Source organism: Lycorma delicatula, chromosome 1 (assembly GCF_047948215.1).
Source record: "Lycorma delicatula isolate Av1 chromosome 1, ASM4794821v1, whole genome shotgun sequence".
Lineage (NCBI taxonomy): Eukaryota > Metazoa > Arthropoda > Insecta > Hemiptera > Fulgoridae > Lycorma > Lycorma delicatula.
In genome coordinates, this window is record NC_134455.1 from 403,843,963 (window position 1) to 403,856,004 (window position 12,042).

Consider the following 12,042-nt stretch of genomic DNA (forward strand, 5'->3'; position numbering starts at 1 on the left):
AGGGTTTAGAGGTTGCAATAAAAGTACTTGTTCACCATTAGGCACTGGGCTTATAGCATATAAGGAATTTCTCTGTCATACTATAGGCTACTATATTATCTTGAAAGTTTTGGTGATTGACATTGTAGTGGCAATTTTTGAAGTAGTTACAGGTCAAGGTGATTATTACAAAGATTATAAATGATTATATACCAAATATAGAAACATCACATTGTTCCTCCTCATGTTGAATTTCAGTAGTAGTAAAGTTTGATGCTTTGGAGGTTCCAGTGAAAGTACATCGCCACCATTAAGCGCTGGGCTTATAGCAAATGTCTTGTGTTCTGCACTCATGTGCCCAATTCTTCTCTGAAAGAACAATTTACAAAATGCTTTTAAAATCCAACAATTGGTGAAGGGAAAATTCTGACACTCACTTCCATAAGGTACAGAAGAGGCGACGGTTGTACAAATTAATAATTGCTTGTTTATAAAAACAGGTGACAATAGAAGGGACTGAAATACTCATCATATATATATATATATATATATATCGATTTTGCTATTACATATGCTGTCGTTCTCCTCAAAGGGATGATGAATGGTACTGAGTATAAGGCACTGTTTTGCCCAGGAAGTGGGAAACTGAACCCATAAGCGGAAGAACTTCTTCAAGAAATCATAAGTAGTAGAATACAGAAAGCAACGGAAGGCATTGTATTGAAGGTCCTAGTTATAATCTCTCGCATTACACTATGATGCTATCTGGAAAGTACAGTATTGAAGAAGATCCCATATTCTGTCATTTTAAATTTATTATACAAAATCTGCAATTACTAATGGTCATGTAATGGGAAGATAATATACTATTCTTTGGTGGACATCTAAAAAGTTAAAAAATCATGGACATCTAAAAAGATATCTAGGCCTAAAAAGTTTAATTATAAATCATAAGTTTCATAAACATATTTATTTCTGTATTCTTTGTTTCTAATTCAAAAAGTAAATTAATCGACTTTTCCTTTCTGAAGGACAGTGATTTGATGAGACCGCTTGTTCTTCACATCATTAAGCTGAGAACAAGTGCTTTCGAAAGATGTTAATCTGTAATTAAAGGAAAAAAGGAAATCTTGTTGACCAGCCTGTTATATTTGAAACAACGTTTGTCTCTGGTTTGAAATGATTTGTAGGATATTTCCATAATAATTGATAATGTATTAATATATCTGTTATTTTTAAAAAGTATTCATTTCTACTTAGTGGTTATTGTGTATAATGATTTTCTGTATGATTATGTTTGCAAGTTTGTATACTGTTTAATTAGGTATTCAGTACTGTATTTTATCTATTTGTATTTTACGTTTGAGATTATTATTGCCGACATATAAGCAAAGTGTGTAAGGACAACAGTTACATCAATTAGGTTGACTTTTGCAAATCCTACAGTTTTAATAAAGAGAATACTGCATTTTTATTAGTTTGTAATGAATCGCATAAAGTCTGAAGCTACTGATTTTCACTTGTTTGTCCCAATTATACAGATATGTCCGCTATGAATTCTTGCCTGAATTTTGGTATTCACTAATCTCAAAAATGTTGTTCGTTTTTCATTTTGAATATTTTCGACTGAATTTTATTTTCTTAAACCTAGCGTAGATTATGAAAAAAACATTATGTTCGGTAGTGCATGTTAATAGAATGTTTCTCTACTTAAAAATTATTGCTTTTTAAGTGGTTGTGTTTATTTTTGTCTGCAATTTCATGTGTTATTCTTCTTATATTCTTTAATATAACTTATTTACATTTTTATAAATTTCATATAAAATTAGGATATCTTATAAAATGATCGTTAGATTGATTGATGACCTGTAGACCTGTTGATTGATTCTCGTCTTACTCTTCCCAGCACATTCCCTCAAATTTATTCTTCTTCTTTGTGCCGAGTGGGTCAGCTACCTTTATTCCATGTATAAATATATAAAGTTCCATATATAAAGTAAAGGTACAGCGATGTTTACTGGTAGCATGCAGTTAAATATTTGATCGTACTTTAAAATTATTTGTAACTAAAGAAAAAATAAAATATAATTTAAAAACATAAAGTGCAGTGTTGCGGGTAACTATGGTAAAAAAAGAAGTTTTTGGTTTTCCATGGCAACAATATTTTTTCTTATTTATTATTTTAATACTGTGACTAACAGTAAAAACACATTCAGACGATTTAAGCTATTATAAATAGTATAAATAATATAACTGATAACTGATAAAATGAAAGGCAAACTAATATTGGCATCTCTCTTTGCTGTTTATGTAGCAGCACAGTGGTGGCGGTATGTAAATATTTAATTACAAAAAAAGTAATTGTAATTTTATGACCATCTAATAAGATTCTGTAATTTCTTAGTAATGTGTATTCCTTAATTCATGTGTATTATTTGCAGAACGAAACGTCGCCGTGCATCACAACCCCAAGCACCTCCGAGTCTACCACGTCCACGTCCATTAATTTATCCAGTGGGTACCTGCCTTGCATGCAAGGAGGTAAACTGCTGGGTAAAAAGGCGGAAGTTAGTTTATACTTAGCTTACTTCCAAAAACGGTAAGCTAATAATATTTAAATAATATCATATTATGAGGAAAATTATTAATATAATTAAGAATAAGTAAATTTCAATGAGTATAAGTATAATTTTATTGTTCTCTGAAGGTCTGGGCGTACATGATGCTTCTAACCTTGTACATGCCAGTACAAAAGCTTATTTACTTTAGATGTTTATTTTGTTTTTCGTAACTTTGTTTAATCATATAATCATATATATAACTCTAACATGTTATTCTCATTCTTTCATTATGCTTGTTTAAATTTACATGGCAATACCGCAGAACATATCAGTAAAGTATTCCAGTGGCGGTTATCCAATAGGAATAGTGGACTATTACCAGATAAGTGAATTGAAAAATGTGTTGAATCTGAAATGATAATAAATATGATGACTTTACACTATAATCCTGCAATAACTACTTCTATAGAAATTACTATTCTACATTATTTTTAATTTGATGATGTAGCTATTAAAGCATATATCATATGTCTTCTGCTATCACAAACTAGAAAAAAACTGTAAATTATTAGGGTTAAGTGCTGTGACCTGTCTTAAGTGGTTTTCGCTTATGAACAAAATTTTTAATTCAATTTAATGATAATATGTCATTCACATGAGGAGGTGGTTATTAAATCATTTTCACTAGAAGGTGGAGCCAAATACTAATCTTCAGTTTGGTATACGTGAAAAATATAAAGGAATCATATTGCCTGCCTGAATAGTAATAATTAATGATAAAAAAAGCCATATTCTTCCTTAAGTATTATTTCAAATTTTTTAGGTGATAAATTTCTCCACAAGTTTCATGTATTGAAATAACAAATATTAGATTAAACTATAAACGGTGTAACTCTTATTCTAAATTTTAGGTATATTCTTTTTTGTCTAATTGTGTTCATTTTCTTTCTATTTTACAGCCTTCAAAATTTTTCGTGAATGGACACAATTTGAAATAAATATTTATTAAAAGTATAAAGGTATGTGAAACTTTGCATTTTCTTTTTTTTTCTTTCTTTATTTATGATATATTATATATAATGATAGTTTACATAAAAATGAGAGGTGAAATGTTCAAAACCGCCCCTAATTCGCAGTACTCTGTTTATATCGGTTTTTAAAATTTAATCTGTTTATCTGTAGGATTTAATTTTTTTTTTTTAATTTTCCACCCATAAGTCGAGAAATATATGTTGAATATAATGAAATTTTCATTAAGGTGACAAATTTAAGTTTTACAGATAACTTGATGAAACATTCTTACGGTTTTACTAGTTATTCTTGCAATTATCAAATGTAGTACTATGAATGTAGGACAAACTATAACAAACGACAAACATCACAAGCATTGTGTTGTTATTAAAGTTGAGGCACAAAAACCCGTACACAAAAACTGACGTCATCAATCCATAATATTGGTATGGTGTCATGATGGAGAAATGAAAAAAAAAATGTTTAGTACACTTGTTGCATGGATGCCAAATCGTGTACATTGAGTGATTAAGAATAAAGATAAACATATTAATTATATTAGATATTCACAGATTGTACAAGTATGGTTTCATTTGGAACTATTATTGAATAACTTCCTTGTCTGGATTAATTTGCATGCTTAATTTAACACTCTAGATTATTTTATTTTTAACATTCAATCATTCTAATTTAACTATTCTTTGTGTTTTACAGGCATCAAAATTTTTAACAATATTATTTAAGAAACGTGGGCATAAGACATTTTATAACTTATTCTACTTTGTTAAGGAAATTTAAATTAAAATTTATCGGTGAAAAATCAAGTGTTTAATTTGGGGAAAAAAAGGTTAGTGAAATTGCACTTTGTTTTATAAGAAGATGGCACGTTGTAATTTTTTAGCTGTATGATAAAAGTTTCTTTAGTAATGAAATAAACTTATCGTTACAATAGATTATTATTTACAAAAGTACTCTAGTAATAATAATTGCTATTCTTTGTTTCATACTTATCGTAATGTAAGGACATAATTAGGATCGAAATAGAGGAGGAATGAGGTGTAAGCCCACTCGCATAAAAGAAAAGTTTACTTAGTAAACTGAGGTAGTCGTAATATAGCGGGTTAGGGATTGTGATGGTTTTCTAATATATTCAATATAAAGAATTCCTATCACAGTATAGGCTACTATATTATCTTTGATGATTGACGTGGTAGTGCCTCTTTTGAAACCTTTCTAGGTCAGTAAGTTCCTTTTTGAGTAAGTATGTGAGATTTAGTGCTCTGACTACCAATATAGAGTTTATTTAAAAAATGAGTACCATTCCTTTTTGGAGATTTAGTAGTAATTAATTTACGAATGCAATCACAAAAATTATTACGATTTATATGAATACAAGATAGATATTTATTAATTACCAGCAATACACATAAAGTAATATGTGTGATGCGAAGAGTCATCTGCTTTCAGTTCATTATTTCAAATATTCAAATTGTTATTTCAGTAATTTTTAAAATTCGGGTGATGCAATGCCAAGCTGGTTATAGGACAATTTCTGATGACATAGATATCTCGTTGTTTATATTAACTTTCTTATAACACTACTTAATATTTGGTATTTACGTAAAAAGTTTTTAATTGTTTGTATATTGTTATAAAAATAATTTTTTTTTAATTTCAGTACTGAAGAAGCATTTGAAAGCAAATTGTATGAAGTTGAATATGATAATTTTAAAGTTCAAATTTGAAAAAAAATCATAAAATCTGTAACAAGTTATAAAAGTAAAACATCATCATAAAATTTATTTAATGAAATGTACACTACAATTATAAAAATTCTTAATTTGATATTAGTTATTAATTTGTAAAACATTTGATCACATTGCATGTATTATTTGGAAAATTAAGCCAAACTTATTTACCTTAAAGGGGATACCCTTCTTCATTAAATAACTCTGTTGTAGTACAATAAATGTTTTCCTTTTTTTTATTTTAATTTTTATATTTTATTTGTTATAAAGTATAATATCAATCTATGATGTGTTTTACGTTTTATATGCTTTTGTGTTTTTGGAACTTTGATCCATGAATTATAATAAAAGTTTCAAAGTAAAAATGTTGATAAAATATAGAACTATGATTTTTTTTCTAAGTAGCAGTCCTTCCAACAACTGGTAAACACTTTGTTTGCTAAATTTACAATAAATAGCACTTGCTGTACAGTAGCAACATATTCCGCCAGACCTTTGATTATATAAATGTTGGAATACCATCAAAACTAGTACAGCTCTGGATCTAATAGAGTTAACATCCTAGATTCTAAAAGCTAGACTTTTTTGCTGTTGAAATCGCAAGGACGTGTTTGTTTAATCCAGCTATTGTTATCAGATGTTTTGAGCATTGTACACCAAAGATAAGAGGAAAGTGCAGGCCAAAGAAGAACGAAGAGGTCTTCGGAAGAAGAAGAGGGAGAAGAAGAAGAAGGAAGACCAACCACTCGTCTCAACATCACGAACTGGAGTCCGGAACAGAGCCCAGCAGAGATGCGTCCTGAAGGGCAGCCATACCAGAAGCGGATGAAGAGCTTCTACACAACCTCTCCTTTTCAAAACTTACAGGAAAGATAAAATAACCCAGCAATTGCGACTCCTCCGGAAAAGGAGACACATTGCTCTTTCCTTATAGCTAGTGCCACGTTGTGGCGTATTCCTGCTAGCTTATTAAGCGTTAGCACCGAAAGGACTTCAGTGGACGTTCTGAAGGGGAATTACGTCGGGAGGACAGGCTTTATAAGCCTAGTTTTCTGCGTTCGGCCCATGAAATGGGTTCGATAACGCTGGTTGAACAATGGATTAGAATGCAATTAAATACGTCTTAAAATACTAAATAATAATAAAGAAAACTTGAAAAAATTAGACCCGCTAACTAAAAATAAACCTCAAAAACATGCCCGATAGAATCACCCAGCAGCAAGGGACTCTATCCAGGTTCTGCGATAAAGTAGGGAGTAATAAACTCCCGCCAACTTTGCATTCCATTCCATTCCAAAGATAGGAACACCTTGCTCCACATGTTGAATCTCAGTGGCTATCCCACTTTCAGATTCATCTAGTAAATTTTGAGGGTTTAGAGGTTGCAATAAAAGTACTTGTTCACCATTAGGCACTGGGCTTATGGCATATAAGGAATTTCTCTGTCATACTATAGGCTACTATATTATCTTGAAAGTTTTGGTGATTGACATTGTAGTGGCAATTTTTGAAGTAGTTACAGGTCAAGGTGATTATTACAAAGATTATAAATGATTATATACCAAATATAGAAACATCACATTGTTCCTCCTCATGTTGAATTTCAGTAGTAGTAAAGTTTGATGCTTTGGAGGTTCCAGTGAAAGTACATCGCCACCATTAAGCGCTGGGCTTATAGCAAATGTCTTGTGTTCTGCACTCATGTGCCCAATTCTTCTCTGAAAGAACAATTTACAAAATGCTTTTAAAATCCAACAATTGGTGAAGGGAAAATTCTGACACTCACTTCCATAAGGTACAGAAGAGGCGACGGTTGTACAAATTAATAATTGCTTGTTTATAAAAACAGGTGACAAAAGAAGGGACTGAAATACTCATCATATATATATATATATATCGATTTTGCTATTACATATGCTGTCGTTCTCCTCAAAGGGATGATGAATGGTACTGAGTATAAGGCACTGTTTTGCCCAGGAAGTGGGAAACTGAACCCATAAGCGGAAGAACTTCTTCAAGAAATCATAAGTAGTAGAATACAGAAAGCAACGGAAGGCATTGTATTGAAGGTCCTAGTGATAATCTCTCGCATTACACTATGATGCTATCTGGAAAGTACAGTATTGAAGAAGATCCCATATTCTGTCATTTTAAATTTATTATACAAAATCTGCAATTACTAATGGTCATGTAATGGGAAGATAATATACTATTCTTTGGTGGACATCTAAAAAGTTAAAAAATCATGGACATCTAAAAAGATATCTAGGCCTAAAAAGTTTAATTATAAATCATAAGTTTCATAAACATATTTATTTCTGTATTCTTTGTTTCTAATTCAAAAAGTAAATTAATCGACTTTTCCTTTCTGAAGGGCAGTGATTTGATGAGACCGCTTGTTCTTCACATCATTAAGCTGAGAACAAGTGCTTTCGAAAGATGTTAATCTGTAATTAAAGGAAAAAAGGAAATCTTGTTGACCAGCCTGTTATATTTGAAACAACGTTTGTCTCTGGTTTGAAATGATTTGTAGGATATTTCCATAATAATTGATAATGTATTAATATATCTGTTATTTTTAAAAAGTATTCATTTCTACTTAGTGGTTATTGTGTATAATGATTTTCTGTATGATTATGTTTGCAAGTTTGTATACTGTTTAATTAGGTATTCAGTACTGTATTTTATCTATTTGTATTTTACGTTTGAGATTATTATTGCCGACATATAAGCAAAGTGTGTAAGGACAACAGTTACATCAATTAGGTTGACTTTTGCAAATCCTACAGTTTTAATAAAGAGAATACTGCATTTTTATTAGTTTGTAATGAATCGCATAAAGTCTGAAGCTACTGATTTTCACTTGTTTGTCCCAATTATACAGATATGTCCGCTATGAATTCTTGCCTGAATTTTGGTATTCACTAATCTCAAAAATGTTATTCGTTTTTCATTTTGAATATTTTCGACTGAATTTTATTTTCTTAAACCTAGCGTAGATTATGAAAAAAACATTATGTTCGGTAGTGCATGTTAATAGAATGTTTCTCTACTTAAAAATTATTGCTTTTTAAGTGGTTGTGTTTATTTTTGTCTGCAATTTCATGTGTTATTCTTCTTATATTCTTTAATATAACTTATTTACATTTTTATAAATTTCATATAAAATTAGGATATCTTATAAAATGATCGTTAGATTGATTGATGACCTGTAGACCTGTTGATTGATTCTCGTCTTACTCTTCCCAGCACATTCCCTCAAATTTATTCTTCTTCTTTGTGCCGAGTGGGTCAGCTACCTTTATTCCATGTATAAATATATAAAGTTCCATATATAAAGTAAAGGTACAGCGATGTTTACTGGTAGCATGCAGTTAAATATTTGATCGTACTTTAAAATTATTTGTAACTAAAGAAAAAATAAAATATAATTTAAAAACATAAAGTGCAGTGTTGCGGGTAACTATGGTAAAAAAAGAAGTTTTTGGTTTTCCATGGCAACAATATTTTTTCTTATTTATTATTTTAATACTGTGACTAACAGTAAAAACACATTCAGACGATTTAAGCTATTATAAATAGTATAAATAATATAACTGATAACTGATAAAATGAAAGGCAAACTAATATTGGCATCTCTCTTTGCTGTTTATGTAGCAGCACAGTGGTGGCGGTATGTAAATATTTAATTACAAAAAAAGTAATTGTAATTTTATGACCATCTAATAAGATTCTGTAATTTCTTAGTAATGTGTATTCCTTAATTCATGTGTATTATTTGCAGAACGAAACGTCGCCGTGCATCACAACCCCAAGCACCTCCGAGTCTACCACGTCCACGTCCATTAATTTATCCAGTGGGTACCTGCCTTGCATGCAAGGAGGTAAACTGCTGGGTAAAAAGGCGGAAGTTAGTTTATACTTAGCTTACTTCCAAAAACGGTAAGCTAATAATATTTAAATAATATCATATTATGAGGAAAATTATTAATATAATTAAGAATAAGTAAATTTCAATGAGTATAAGTATAATTTTATTGTTCTCTGAAGGTCTGGGCGTACATGATGCTTCTAACCTTGTACATGCCAGTACAAAAGCTTATTTACTTTAGATGTTTATTTTGTTTTTCGTAACTTTGTTTAATCATATATATAACTCTAACATGTTATTCTCATTCTTTCATTATGCTTGTTTAAATTTACATGGCAATACCGCAGAACATATCAGTAAAGTATTCCAGTGGCGGTTATCCAATAGGAATAGTGGAGTATCACCAGATAAGTGAATTGAAAAATGTGTTGAATCTGAAATGATAATAAATATGATGACTTTACACTATAATCCTGCAATAACTACTTCTATAGAAATTACTATTCTACATTATTTTTAATTTGATGATGTAGCTATTAAAGCATATATCATATGTCTTCTGCTATCACAAACTAGAAAAAAACTGTAAATTATTAGGGTTAAGTGCTGTGACCTGTCTTAAGTGGTTTTCGCTTATGAACAAAATTTTTAATTCAATTTAATGATAATATGTCATTCACATGAGGAGGTGGTTATTAAATCATTTTCACTAGAAGGTGGAGCCAAATACTAATCTTCAGTTTGGTATACGTGAAAAATATAAAGGAATCATATTGCCTGCCTGAATAGTAATAATTAATGATAAAAAAAGCCATATTCTTCCTTAAGTATTATTTCAAATTTTTTAGGTGATAAATTTCTCCACAAGTTTCATGTATTGAAATAACAAATATTAGATTAAACTATAAACGGTGTAACTCTTATTCTAAATTTTAGGTATATTCTTTTTTGTCTAATTGTGTTCATTTTCTTTCTATTTTACAGCCTTCAAAATTTTTCGTGAATGGACACAATTTGAAATAAATATTTATTAAAAGTATAAAGGTATGTGAAACTTTGCATTTTCTTTTTTTTTCTTTCTTTATTTATGATATATTATATATAATGATAGTTTACATAAAAATGAGAGGTGAAATGTTCAAAACCGCCCCTAATTCGCAGTACTCTGTTTATATCGGTTTTTAAAATTTAATCTGTTTATCTGTAGGATTTAATTTTTTTTTTTTAATTTTCCACCCATAAGTCGAGAAATATATGTTGAATATAATGAAATTTTCATTAAGGTGACAAATTTAAGTTTTACAGATAACTTGATGAAACATTCGTACGGTTTTACTAGTTATTCTTGCAATTATCAAATGTAGTACTATGAATGTAGGACAAACTATAACAAACGACAAACATCACAAGCATTGTGTTGTTATTAAAGTTGAGGCACAAAAACCCGTACACAAAAACTGACGTCATCAATCCATAATATTGGTATGGTGTCATGATGGAGAAATGAAAAAAAAAACGTTTAGTACACTTGTTGCATGGATGCCAAATCGTGTACATTGAGTGATTAAGAATAAAGATAAACATATTAATTATATTAGATATTCACAGATTGTACAAGTATGGTTTCATTTGGAACTATTATTGAATAACTTCCTTGTCTGGATTAATTTGCATGCTTAATTTAACACTCTAGATTATTTTATTTTTAACATTCAATCATTCTAATTTAACTATTCTTTGTGTTTTACAGGCATCAAAATTTTTAACAATATTATTTAAGAAACGTGGGCATAAGACATTTTATAAATTATTCTACTTTGTTAAGGAAATTTAAATTAAAATTTATCGGTGAAAAATCAAGTGTTTAATTTGGGGAAAAAAAGGTTAGTGAAATTGCACTTTGTTTTATAAGAAGATGGCACGTTGTAATTTTTTAGCTGTATGATAAAAGTTTCTTTAGTAATGAAATAAACTTATCGTTACAATAGATTATTATTTACAAAAGTACTCTAGTAATAATAATTGCTATTCTTTGTTTCATACTTATCGTAATGTAAGGACATAATTAGGATCGAAATAGAGGAGGAATGAGGTGTAAGCCCACTCGCATAAAAGAAAAGTTTACTTAGTAAACTGAGGTAGTCGTAATATAGCGGGTTAGGGATTGTGATGGTTTTCTAATATATTCAATATAAAGAATTCCTATCACAGTATAGGCTACTATATTATCTTTGATGATTGACGTGGTAGTGCCTCTTTTGAAACCTTTCTAGGTCAGTAAGTTCCTTTTTGAGTAAGTATGTGAGATTTAGTGCTCTGACTACCAATATAGAGTTTATTTAAAAAATGAGTACCATTCCTTTTTGGAGATTTAGTAGTAATTAATTTACGAATGCAATCACAAAAATTATTACGATTTATATGAATACAAGATAGATATTTATTAATTACCAGCAATACACATAAAGTAATATGTGTGATGCGAAGAGTCATCTGCTTTCAGTTCATTATTTCAAATATTCAAATTGTTATTTCAGTAATTTTTAAAATTCGGGTGATGCAATGCCAAGCTGGTTATAGGACAATTTCTGATGACATAGATATCTCGTTGTTTATATTAACTTTCTTATAACACTACTTAATATTTGGTATTTACGTAAAAAGTTTTTAATTGTTTGTATATTGTTATAAAAATAATTTTTTTTTAATTTCAGTACTGAAGAAGCATTTGAAAGCAAATTGTATGAAGTTGAATATGATAATTTTAAAGTTCAAATTTGAAAAAAAATCATAAAATCTGTAACAAGTTATAAAAGTAAAACATCATCATAAAATTTATTTAATGAAATGTACACTACAATTATAAAAATTC